Source organism: Hydra vulgaris, chromosome 12, assembly GCF_038396675.1.
Source record: "Hydra vulgaris chromosome 12, alternate assembly HydraT2T_AEP".
Lineage (NCBI taxonomy): Eukaryota > Metazoa > Cnidaria > Hydrozoa > Anthoathecata > Hydridae > Hydra > Hydra vulgaris.
Window position 1 is genome coordinate 65,934,482 of NC_088931.1, and position 13,988 is coordinate 65,948,469.

Consider the following 13,988-nt stretch of genomic DNA (forward strand, 5'->3'; position numbering starts at 1 on the left):
ATTTTACAGATATGGTTACATCTTTTAAATTATCAAAGTGTAATAACATCTGCACAACTACATCTTTAGATTTTATAGATGTAGTTACATCTTTTAAATTATCAAAGTGTAATAACATCTGTGCAACTACATCTGCAGATTTTTAGATGAAGTTATTTTTAAGATGAATTAACTAATAATGCATTATTTTAAACAGATGTTATTACATATAAAAATTTTTTCAGATGTAACTACATCTGGAAAAAAAATATAAACTAATAATCATTATTATAACCAGATGTAGTTACATATAGAAATTTTTTCAGATGTAACTACATCTGGAGAAAATTCTTCCAGATGTTATTGGACTTTGGAAATTGTCTGGAGAAAAATTACCAGATGTAGTTATATATTTCTAAAGATGTTGTCGTTGAATTTTCAGATGATATTGGACAGATGCTATTAGAGTAAAAGTAAAATGGACAAAAGTGTACAGATGATTTTGGACTACTTCACAGAAATTGTTGGACAGATTTAATAATCTTTTATTAAATATCCAAAGCCAAAGAGTATTAACAGTGTCATGTTATGCATGGTGTCCTTGATAATGCTTTTGGTGTGCATCATTAAGACCACCTAAATTATGACTTTGGATTAATTAGCAGGACTGAAACAACTTCACAGCTCATTGCATGGAAAGCTGTGCTCTATTTATGAATGAGTCAATTTATCTTTAAACTTAAATTATCCTCAAAGTAACCTAAAATACTAAACATAAAAAACAATCCTCACCACCTAATTATTTCAATATATCTTTCACAAATAATTGTGGTCTTTAAAGTAACCTTCCATCAGTTGAATCTTACCTCTGGCAAAATTCACAGAACTTGCTTGCTCTTTGTGAGACTAATATATGTTCGGCTGTTCACATCTCAGATGTGTATTATACTTTGATTCTTAAAGACCCCAATAGTCATATGTTTGGCTTGGGGGTATACTTACACATCAATTCACCTTTTTGTTGAGAAATCAGGTTTGAATTCTTTGACCATTCTTTTATATACTTCGGCTTAGCACCTCTTCACCCTTTCACTTTTCTATTTCGTTCTTTATTGTTCTCTTTCTTCTTAAGACTTCACTCTTTTAGATATATTTTCCGATCAACAAATTTTAACATCCATTATGAGTCAAACAACTTACTGTCAGAAAATTAATACGGCTTTACATCTTTTCTCTCTACGGCTGGTTTGTTAATGGCTGTGGCTGAAAGATTTTATTGTGCATTAGATGTAGGCAGCAATGCTATGGATTGCTAGTGTCAGAAATGTTAGAAATGCCAAACTTTCGATAAAGTTTGGCATTTCTAACCGATTTAAGAAAGTCATCCTCGAAGACCAACACTCTTTTTCATTTCTAGTAACTTCTAGAAATGAAAAAGAGTGGTACCCAAAGGTTCTATACTTGGTCTTATTTTGTTTCTTATCTACATTAATGATCTTCCTGACAATTTTACATCTAAAGTGGTTCTATTCGCTGATGACTAAACTTTATACTCCTGTATTGACAAAAAGTCTTCTCTTTTGGATCACTTAGAACAGGTAGCTAATCTTGAATATGATCTCACTTCTGTAACAGATAGGGAGTTGCAATGACTTGTAAACTTTGAACTCTAACATAACTCAGTTTTTACAGTTATTATTGCAATACTGTCAAAATTCCTATATTGATGAATGACAACCCTCTCCCTGAGTCCTCTTCTTTACATCTTCCTGAATTATCATTCAGGAAGATGTAAAGTGATGACCTCTTATTGAAACCATATAAACAATCCATTGCTAAATTAGCATCTGCTAAGATTACTTCTCTTTATCTTGCTCACTATTTTCTTATTCCTGATTCTATTCTCTACCTGTACAAATATCTTATCCATTCCTGTTTGGAATATTGTTGTCATATTTAGGCTGGTTCTATTGTTGTCATATTTAGGCTGATTGTTCCTCTCCTCTTCTCTTTTCTACAAATACTATCATGGTTGCTGCTCAAAGGAACTATCATCTCTAGTTCCATAAATCAAAACTTATTCTTACTTGACTCGTCATTCAGCAAAGTCTCATTCTTTTACTGTATCTGTCCCTGCATGCTCAAAAAACTTTTACTCATCTAGTTTTTTTCCCCCCGCATCCCTTCATATTTTTGGAACTCTTTCCCATCAAATACTTTCTTGACTCATACAACCTACAACTTTTCAAGTCTTCTATCAACTGTTTCCTTGTTCTTTAACTCTATTCTCTACTTTTGAAACTCCCAAGCTCTTTACCATTGACTGAAACAACACCAGAAGGTAATGAATGTAGACATGACCATCCATAGGGTAGGTGGCGCCGGGGGCAAATGAAGTTATGGTGCCACCCTCCCTCCAGTAATAGTCACATAAGTTTTTTGTGCTGACACCAATACTTTAATACTTACACCACCTACTAATCTACCATAAAGATAAATATTTATATATTTGATTCAAGAATTGTAATAAGTTAAGGAAATCAAATAGAGTATTACAAGCAAGGTCAATCATTTTTGCGTCATTGATGTACGTAGGTAGGTTTTAATTAACTTCAACATGCTGAAACTACATTCACTGCTGGCCACTGTCACTGGAAATATCAGCAATATGTATAATGCTATCCAAAGAATAGTAAAAAGGTCTTTTCTGTCAGTGTTTTTGATTATATTGAGTGCTTCTAATGGTAATAGTATTTTGTTGGCCGCCTTCTGCTTTTGCTTACACCATTTGTCAAAAATATTAGTAATCAAACTGATATGTAGAATTTTCATTGAACAGTTCTTTCCCATTTATATCTGAAATGTTTTGCACTGTTAGGTGTTCTTGTATATTTTTATTAATTCTCTTTTCAGGTCAAGTAGAAATCCCCACTTTGATTCATATTTGGAGATATTGTCAATTCCGTCTTTTAAAGATGATTTAATTGTGTCAGTTAGGAGTAAGAAAACATCATTTTTGAAAAATTCTTCTGTGCTAGGGAAGTGACAAACCAAGAAAATATTGTATAGATTCTTTGAATAACTTCAAACACCAATATGGACTTCACCAATAATTTAGCTCTGTCTAATCTAACTATGTTCAAGCTGTGGCAACCACAGGGTGTAAATGAGGCTTGTGGGTATTCTACTGAAATTCAAGCTTGAGCACTTTTTTGAATTGCAATCATATTAGACCCATTGTCATAGCCTTGATCTCTACAGTTGTTTAGGTCTAGCCTACTAGACATTTTTTGCTACCTTACCTATTGAAATTCATTTAAGAAATGTCATTTTTCGGTTTTAGGATATTCTTTATTGCTCTTCAGGAAAGGTATTGGATTCATTTTTTTGATACAGTCTCTTTCTTTTACAGCCAGCCGTTCTGGCCAAGTGGATGGGTCTTTAGATAAGTATCTGCAAGTCTCACTTCTGTGCAAAACATCTGTTTCAACTGTCATAGACTTTAAATTACATTTAGGCTCTTTATTTTTCTTTGATGCTTTTTGAGATTTTTGACTAGAATGAACATGTGGTAAAACTAGGTAAAGAAGTTGAACTACACAACAGAGGGTTACATTATCGTCCTCTTGGTTAGAAGGGGACTGAGTGGAGGTCTCAATAGATGTTTTTAATGAGTTGGAGAAAGAAAAGAATGTGTTTGGAACTTTACTTAAAACAGCTTCATGCTTCAGAGTCTAATTTGGCTAATTTTTTTCTTTGAGCACCTGACAGTTTTTTTAACATCTTCAATAAAATAATATTTAAATTCAAATTAACACTGTAAAACTTTATTTATGCTTCTGGAAACATAAATTCTCTATGTAAGTTTTTAACTCATCATTAAGGTCACTTACAGTTTGCAACCCTTTTTATTACATATTTTTTATCAACTTACTTTCTTGCTTGTTTATTTATTTTATTGTCCACCTAAAACAAACATGATAATTAAAACAAACAACGCCAAAAAAAAACGTTACTTTAGCATAAATAAAAGAAATTGTTAAAAAAAGTTTTGCAAAACAAACCTTAGTTTAGTGTAAATAATAGAAATCATTAAATAATATATACAAAAAACTTTTTAAAAACAACATTGTTTAAATGGACTAAAAAAGTAAATAAATATATAATATATTTAAAGAAATTTTTAAAAAGCAACATTTTTGAAATGGACAATAATAGATTTTGTGTACGTATACAACCTAAAATATCCATTAAAGTTAATGACTGAAAATGTTGGGCGCCCAAGATTTTAAATTGTAAAGATATTTTATAAAGTTATAAAGACCAGTAAAAAAAATTACTGGAGCGCCCCCTAGGCCGCGGCGCCCTGGGCAGTTTGTCCCAATTGTTTCCCCCTAGGGACAGCCCTGAATGTAGATTTCTATCATACATATTGGATTTCTTACAGAAAACTAGTCATAAAACAATTCACAATGTTCATAATACACAATTCTTTAAAGACCCATCTCTTTTTCCCATTGTTTTCTGTAACTCTAATGTCAAATTCTGATTGATATAGTATGCATTGCTTCATGAAAACCTACAGAATAACAAATGCTCATTATCCATAGGTTGAGTGCATTTTCATCAAATCCTCTACCTCTAGTTTAACCACCATTGCACATTTAAAGACCGCATCAATGTCTTCTCAATTACAAGATTAGAAGATAGACCAACCCAATACCTTGCAGATTGATGCACATCTAAAAAATGTTGGTGTAACCACAAATTTGTTTCTAAAAGACTTGCATTTCTTGCAAATATAACCTGGAACATTTTAATTTAAATGTCCTGATGCAGCAAACAAGTTCAGCATTTTTGAGATTGTTTGAAGATGTAAATACCAGTTACAGATTCTCCTGCAACTAAAAATTCTTTTATAATACTAATATAGTACGTATAAGATTTTTACAGTGCATGATTCATTTGACTTCTTTTCTGTATACATTAATATGGTACATTCAACATTTTAGAAAGCATCTATATTACTAAGTCTGCTTAATTCTTCTTTATTCATTCCATTTTGCATTGCCACTTTATATTGGCATTCAAGTTCGGATATATCTAGTTTCATTTCCTTAACTAAAATATTTATAGTGTGACTCATCAACGCACTCTGAACCAACATGACCTCTTAAGGCTTTGCAACTGCTTTTCTTTTAAACATGTTTTACCATATCTTCAGAGTAAACTTGCTCTAAGAACTCTTCTGAACCAGTTCCTGTCATGAGTTTTTTCGGAAGCATTTTGGAAGTTTTGCTTCCAAAATGCTTCCGAAAAAATTCATCAGTATGTGAAATCTTCTGAGTCAGCATAATACGTTGAGGTTCTAATCTTTTATAATTTCAAGCGCTTTTTGCGATAAAAGCTGATCAAACATAATGCAGGGAGTAACGATTTTATAATTTTTGGTTTCATCAATAATGAAAAACAGTATAGAGCATATTCATGCATTGCCAGAAGAATATAAGTCAAAAATTGGTAAAAATTTATTCACCAATTGTTGTTGATTTTTATGTAGTATGGATCAAAAAACCTGACCAATTTCGACAAAGATAATTAATAAAGTAAAAAACCAGATCACACATACCGTATAAAATCAAGATATATTTTGGGCATTATCTTTAAGGACATATCAGATAAATTTGTAATAGACTTGTGCTTAAAATACGGTATGCTTTGATAATTACATTTAGAAGAAGAACATTTTAATATTTAACCCATTCTGTGAAATGTTCTTTGGATAAAAATTGTTAAGTTCTTTCATCTAATTTACACACAAATTTCATATAGAATATTTTGCTGTCATAAATGTTATATTGTATAAAACATTTTTCTGTTATAAATATAATTACAAACTAAAAATAAAATTGTATAGCTCAAAATGGTTGATTGTATAATAATATAACTAACAATGATTCAGAAAATTTGCATTGACTTATAAATGTGAAATATAAATGCATAAACTATAAATGTGTTTTGATAAACAGTGCTGAAAATATTTTTTATAAAAATGGATGCTTGAACAAATTATTACCTGCATAGTTTGTTCTAATTCTGCTTTTTACTTAATTGAACTAATGTTTTAAGACCTTTTTCATATATTTTGACATAACTATCTTTTTCAAAGCCTAGCTTGCATAATACACAAACAGCTAAAAATTTTATTTTTAAAACTTAAAGTTTTAATGTTTCATTAGATGCAATTTTTTTGGGAGCAAAATTAAATTATTGCATTCATACAAAACTATTATATGAAAACATTTAACTGAAAACAATTCTTTTAAAAACAAAGGAAATAATGAAATTTTATGCAGTAAAAAGCTATTACAATTCAAAAACTAAGTTTTGAGTTTCAAGTATGCCAAATCAAATTTACGCTTTAAAAAAAAAAAGTTTTTAAGCCATAGCTCCTATATAAATATTGATCAGCATAAAATTTGCTTTTCATTAATATAAAGTTTATTGTACTTTCAATGTAATCAAAACTGACCCACTTTTTACTCTAATTTCCCAAAATAAATCCTTTCCATAGCACAACTGAGGAGGCTTTTTTGAACATTCAATAAATCGCCAAAAAATTATTCAACTGTTGGCACTGGTTGATTAATTGACGTTGGCTAATAGGCCAAACCTACTGCATAGACGTACCTTTTATATATTTATATTACATACCTAATATTAATGTATTACATATATATATATATATATATATATATATATATATATATATATATATATATATATATATATATATATATATATATATATATTTATGTATATATATAAACATACATATTTTTTTTTAAACTCTAAATGTTATATGTAGTTTAAAACACTGGATTTAAAAACATTTTAAATAAAAAATATTTAAAATTACTGAGCCAATTTTGAATATTTGATACATATTGATACATTATATTAATAAATCAATATATTGATGCATTAATTTTAAAATAACATATTAATATATATACTGATACATTAATTTAAATATCAATATATATATATATATACATACATACATACATACATACATACATACATACATACATGCATACATTCATAAATACATACATACATACATACATAAATACATATATATATATATATATATATATATATATATATATATATATATATATATATATATATATATATATATATATATATATATATATATATATATATATATATATATATTAATTTATTTAATCCTTGGGGTCACAGAAGCATTGCAAAAACACTGAAAAAAATTTGTCATTAACACGTTTTGTTTAGTATTCAAATCAAGTAATATATTTAATTTAAATTTGTTATCTTTTAATTAAATTGTTTGTTTTTTTACTTTTGCTTCTTTTATTTTTACTTCACTAAAATTATGATGAATAAAGTCATTGTGACCCAAACCCCAAACATAATTGTCCATCATAGCTTTATCCCATCCATGACTTTGTTACCTTGATTAAACCTCTTGATTTGCTCTTTAGATACAACTTCTAAACTTGGTTATAAGAAATCCAGATGAAAATGCACAAAATGCAACTTGATTGACATTCAACATCCAAGAGCGTGATATTTTTTTACCAAATAGTCTTCACATATGTTATTTCCTAGAAATCCATTCACAACATGTTTAAATGCCTGCCATGCATTTTTTCCCAAAGTAGACATTATAGTTTCTAAAAGAAGCCAATTATCTTAAAATCTCCACATATACTTCACTGATACCTGTTTATCTCCTCAAGCAAAAATTTAATATTGCAGTTGCTTTGTAAGCAAGGAGTTCAGAGTTTGATCACATCACATAGTAAGAGACATTGTTTGATATTTGACCGGAGCCAGGGCCGGGTTTGATAAAATATAGCGGGGATCGGGGTCAAGTTTGTGACCGAGGCTGCATAAACAGTTATACATCCTAAAGTATATTCTTTTTATTCAAAATTCATGTTATATTTTGTATATATATGCATATATAAACATCATTATGATCAACATGATCATCATAATCATCATTACCATCATCATCATGATCACCATCTTCATTATCATCAACAACATCATCATCATCAGGCTTTAGCCTTCCTCTTTTATGCTGTTTCTCTAATATAAACCATCTAAAGCATTTTCTTTTCTAAACTCATTCATATAATATATAAAGCACACTCTTCAAATTTTCTGTCTTCTACCACTACCATTTTCTCCTAAAACTGCTACCGCTCTACATGCTGATACCTTAATCACTTTAATCTGCTCTAACAAACATTGTTAGATACAATGTCTTTTCCTAATTTGTCTAAGATTATGCCTCCTTTTCTTATCATGTTAGAGTCACACCACACATCTATCTGATTATCTTTTCTTTCAGCAATTACTAAAGCATATAAATACTAAAGTTTATATAAATATGAAAGGATATTGTATGTCAGCATCTAAATAAATAGCAAACATATTATGAAGGAAGCTTTTGTTCCTTCTGGAATAAAAAATTGGAAGCTTGTATTTCTTCTCTTCAATTTTTTATCAAGCCTCATTCTACTCTGCATTTTTCGCCATCTTGAGCAGTTGCTTTATTAAACAGTGACCTTTTTTTTATCTTTTTTACAAGCACATCTCTCTTATAAACAAATTTCTTTTTATTATTCCAAGAAGCCAATATATATAGGTCCTGTCTGATGTTATTCTTAATTCACTAAATCTTGTATCTTATCTTAGATGTTAGGTTCTAGGGGCTTTTGGAAACTCTTCAATAGTGTAATTAACTAAAGTAAGTCTAACATTTTAATCTCTAATTCATGGGTTTGATCTTTTTACTTCTCCCCAGAATAAGGCAGAGTTTTTTGCAAAGAAATCTTAATCCACTAAAGTCATCATATTATATACCAATAAAACGCTTTTCAGGTTAACAATTATGTTTTAAACAAATAATGATTATTTAATTAACATTTTGAAAATGGTTTACAAAATAACAACTTTTATTAAGTTCAAAAGTTTTTCGACAAACTGAAGTTTTTAACATTTTCCCCACAAAATTGCTAATTTGTTGATTTTTTAAACAAATACTTTGTGGAAAAAATTTAAAAACTTTACTTATAAGTAATTGAAATCATGGATCTAAGAAATGTATTTTATTTCCACTGAAAAAGTTGATCTTGAGATCAGTTTAAAATGAAAATTTGTTTCGTAAAACAGCATAGCTTTATGGAGAATAAATTTGATCATGTTTACAAAATTAAATTGCCTAAACTCAAAACCTAATTATTGTAAAATTTTCACGTTTGAAACACTCATTCAACTATTTATTGATAATAAACATAAAATAACTAATTCACAGTTTTTAGGCACATACCTAAAAAATCAAGAAATCGAAAAGTCAAACATTGTGTTACTATTTGTGATGTTATTTAGTTTCTGTGCACACAGTATATTACACATATTAACTAGTCCGTTAATTTTATTCATGCGTTTTTATTTCTTCTACGTCTTTTTAATTTTTGCTTAAGACTTAATTTAAAATCAACTTGTAAAACTTGTACTTGTTTTATTTGTAACTTCAAAAGTATTTTAATGTAGATAAAGAAAAAATAAAAAAATACCTTAATTTTATGTAGTATTATATTTTTTTAACTTTATTAAGAAATATTGTCTTTTTAAAACCACTTCTTATTTTATTTATGAAATTTAAAGCAATTTTAACACTCGGTCTTTTTTATTCGCTATAATGGTTATTATCGATATTTGTTGTTACGATACATTAAGATGCATTACATCATGTTATTTTATAGTTCCGAAGAAATAGATTGTTTCCGAAAATAAATACAAATTTCCGAATAATATATAGTAATTATACTCACATGTTTGTTCCACAACAACAACAACAACAACAACAACAACAACTACAAGAACAACAACAACTACAAGAACAACAACAACAACAGCAACAACAAAAATGCATTCTCCAAGTATTTGCTTAGGGTTCGTCCATAAATTTTAACACGCTTGAGGTTAAGCAGGAGGGGGGGGGGGGGGAAGAAGTTCTGATTTTGTGACAACTTGTTACGAGAAGGAGGGAGAGGGGGGGCTCCGATTTTGTGACCAACATTTTTTTTAATAAAATTAAAAGTATCTGACCAACCCAAAACCCTCAGTTGATGTATCTACATGTTGATTGTAAAATCAACTGCATTTAAATCTTACTTAGTCGATATGTACACTCCGTTAACGGAGTAGTAGCCATTAACGGAGTAGAAGCCTGTTAACGAACTGTTACAGCTGTAGGTGCAACGCATTGCGCCTATGTCCGTAACTATGAGTTAGTCTATGTTAAATGCACGTTCTACACTTTGATTTTATATGGTCCAAGTGCAGAGCTTTATTTAGTTGGTGCACAAAAGTGCGCAGCAAAAAAAAAATGCTAGCTGCAAGAAAATTATATTTATAAAATAATATTTTTGCATGGATATATCGGAAGAATAGCAATTTAAAATTAGGATCATGTTTAGCATAGCGATGTTAATTTGTACAATTTTACACAAACTATTGGGGTGGAAAAAAAACATTAAACAGACTGAAATTAATAAACCCAAAAAGCTCAGAAATTTATAAACATTATTATATTTAAAATTGTTAAAAAAATTTTTACGAAAAATTGTTACGATGCGTTACGAGGGATCAAAAAAGGTCAAAAATTCAGAAGAGCACTGAAAAAACTGGGTGGATTTAATGAAGCCTATGAGGCACTGATTACTCAATCCAATGCTTATCAGGAATGGATTGCTGCAACAAGATTATTAAATGAACGGTTACATGCTGAAATCCAAGGTCATGTTTCAAAAGATGATCCTTTCTATAATATTGGAATAGAAGAAGCTCCTGCACTTATGACTTCCTATTTTTTGGTTACGATATTATCGTAATATAAAAAAACTTACGATACGCACATTCCGATATCTTATCGTATGATAAAGAATTTGCGGCCGTGGCGCAGTGGTTAGAACGCTTGCTTTATAAGCAGGAGATCCAGATTCGAAACTAACTCTGGACATATTTTTGCGTCACGGTAAGGAAGGAGGCGTGAACTTCCTGGTTAAATGCACTACCACTGTGCTCTGTGACAAGGTCGTTAGGACTTCTTGCGGCACCTAAAATAAAAAAATAAAAAAATTATGTTGATTTAGAATCTCATAACAACATAGGTCTGAAAATCAACAAAAAGTGCTCTGATTCAACATTGAAGTTTAAAAAATTAAAAAAAGTTAATATTAGTCATTTTTTAAAAACGTTTTTTCATCAAAGTTTTTCAACAATTTGAAATTGTTGTGAATATTTCTTTGTTTTTAACTGACTAAGAAAGATCGACTCAACGCATTTTTTCTCGTTTTTATATATTCTTATTAAGAAAACAGCGTTATTTATACTAAATCTGACATAGTTGGCAAATATCAGTAACTAAAATTAAGATAATAATTACCAACTTCCTACCATATACTAATTACTGTTAAAATACTAGACGTCATCGCGTGGTTTAACAAGTGTTTATGACACACTCCCCCAATTTGTATAGAATATCTACAAATTCTTATCAAAATGTTCATCAAGTGCTGTTATTTTAATAAGTTCCTCAGCCTTTGATTTCGCCATTCGTAAAGGTCTTTGCTTCAGAGTTTTTGTTTACTCTGCTGATATGTTTTCGCTAGGTTTAGAATCATTTAGAAATTCCTTGATCTCTGTAGGATCTTGGCAAATTTCCAACGGATAAAGCATCTGAATCGGTCTTTCCACAACTTGATTATTTCCCGTTCTTAATTTAGCACCGCGGATTATATTATCTTCTCCGTGTACAAGTTTCGTTACCATACCAATTTTCCACTCACCTCTATTCTTTTCTTCTCCTTTAAGTAAGAAAATTTCTCCCACTGCTATTTTCTTTTGGTTATAGCCTTTGCACTGGTGATTTTCTCGTAATGATCTTATGTACTCGTTTGTCCACCTTTTCCACGCTAAGTTCTTGCATTTCGTTATATACCGCAATGCTCGTGTAGTCGTTTTGTTGTTAAAATCTTCATCATCGTTATCTTCTGCATTTTCGGAAGGGATCCTAATACCTTTCCCATGTAAAATTATGTTTGGTGTTAATATCGGAAGTTGAATATCGTTCTCGATATATCCTAATGGTCGGTTATTCAACGTATTTTCAATATCAATCAAAATTTCTTTAAGTCGTTTGAAAGTCAGACGAACCCTTCCAGCTGCTTTGTATAATAATCTTTTTACTAACTCCACCATTTTTTCAAAAAAACCTCCCCATCATGGGCTTCTTTCTAAATTAAACTTCCATTTTATGTTCATTTCACCTAAGTACTCGTTTATCAGTGGATCTCTCTGCAATCGTTGGAGCCACCTTGCAGTACTTACAAATGTTTTAGCATTGTCGCTTATTATGAGTGGAGGTGTGCTCCTTCATGCAATTATTTCTTTAATACTTCTTCAAAAATCTTCATTTTCCATTGTTTTTAGTAGATCCAAATGGGTTGCTCTTGAAGTTGCACACGTATAAAGTACAATGTACGATTTTTTTTAACACTCTTTGCTTATTCGATAGAGCCAGCGAAATCCAAACCAATAGTTTCAAAGGGGTATTTACTTTTAGTTCGATACTTTGGCAAATCAGCTGTTAATGGAGCTAGTAATGGTTTGCACCTGAATCTTTTACACCAATTACAATCGTACATTATTGTTTTTACTTGGCTATGTTAGGTATCTGTCCAATAATGCTCACGAAACTTGGACATTGTTAGACTAACCATCCCATGGTGAGTCTGTGCATGTGCTCTTTGAATAACCAAGTTTGTAAAGAGATGTTTACAAGGTAAAAATATTGGGTGCTCACCTTGTATACGACCCATGCAAACTAGTTGTCCATCGTGATTTTTATGTAATCGTAATCTTTCTGAAGTTTCTTTATATTGTTCGTATTTTTCAAATTCGTATTGAGCAATTTTGATCAGCTTCTGCATTGCGTTGTTCCTTTCAGTAGCTGATAGCACACCTCGACATTTTCTTTTACTTTTGAGATTAATAATGATTCTTAATATCTATGCCATTATTCTTATAACTTTAGGGAGCTGATACTTGTTCATAAGTTCAAAGTAGTTAAACCTCTCGACTGTGGCAAGGTTATGCATTTTTGTTGGATTAACTTCTTTCATTACTTCTTCCATTTGTGTATGAGTTATATGGGTGGCCACTCATTCTTTTTGGCAAGTCACGTTGGACCGTTGAACCATATTTGTGGAATTTTTCCATTTTTAATTCCTCTACTTTCAATATCATCTGGGTTCTGATTGGTTGGGCAGCGGCGCCAGATAATCCAACTTCGTTTATTGATTTCTTTGACACGATTTGATACAAACTGCTTCCATTAAGGATCCAATGCAGTGCTACTGAACTATCAAGCCAGCCGTATATCTCCATAACTGGGTGTCCTTCAAGTGCCAATTTAACGTTTGTAAACGCATTAGCTACCATATGTCCCGAAATCAATTCAAGTCGGGGAATAGAACAACCTCGCTTTGATATGCGTGATTTGGCTGTAAACAATCCTTGAGTTACTTTGTTTCCTTGATGTACTACTACATATATTGCACTGCAGCAGTCATCTTTGCTTGCATCACCAAATCCATGGATTTCAATCTTTTTTATTATATTATTCAAAACAGTTATACTTCTTGGTATTGGTGTAAGGTCTTGTAAAGTATTTTTCCAAGGCATCCATTTCTTTGTTAATTCAGGTGAAAGTTTTTCGTCCCAAGCAAACTTTAAATCACAAATTTTTCTATATATAAGTTTGCTGTTAGTGTTATTGGAAAAATCACACCAAGTGGATCAAAAACTCTAGCCTAACTTTCTAAAATTCCTCTTTTGGTTGTGATTTTTTTTTGGCGAGTTGGTCTACAATCCATTAATAAAGT

At 30.4% G+C, this 13,988-nt stretch overlaps 1 protein-coding gene across 2 annotated transcripts in view; it reads right to left on the bottom strand.

The window, feature by feature from the left end:
* The window catches only part of LOC100214274 (uncharacterized), a 67,634-nt gene extending 57,860 nt beyond the window's left edge, over window positions 1–9,774 (bottom strand). Inside the window, exon 1 of one of the 2 annotated variants that reach the window (XM_065814172.1) lies at window positions 9,615–9,774. The gene's annotated coding sequence lies outside the window, so the exon portion shown is untranslated. The remainder of the gene's footprint in view (window positions 1–9,614) is intronic. The other variant, XM_065814173.1, reaches the window with a different exon arrangement.
* Between the last annotated feature and the right edge of the window lie 4,214 nt (window positions 9,775–13,988).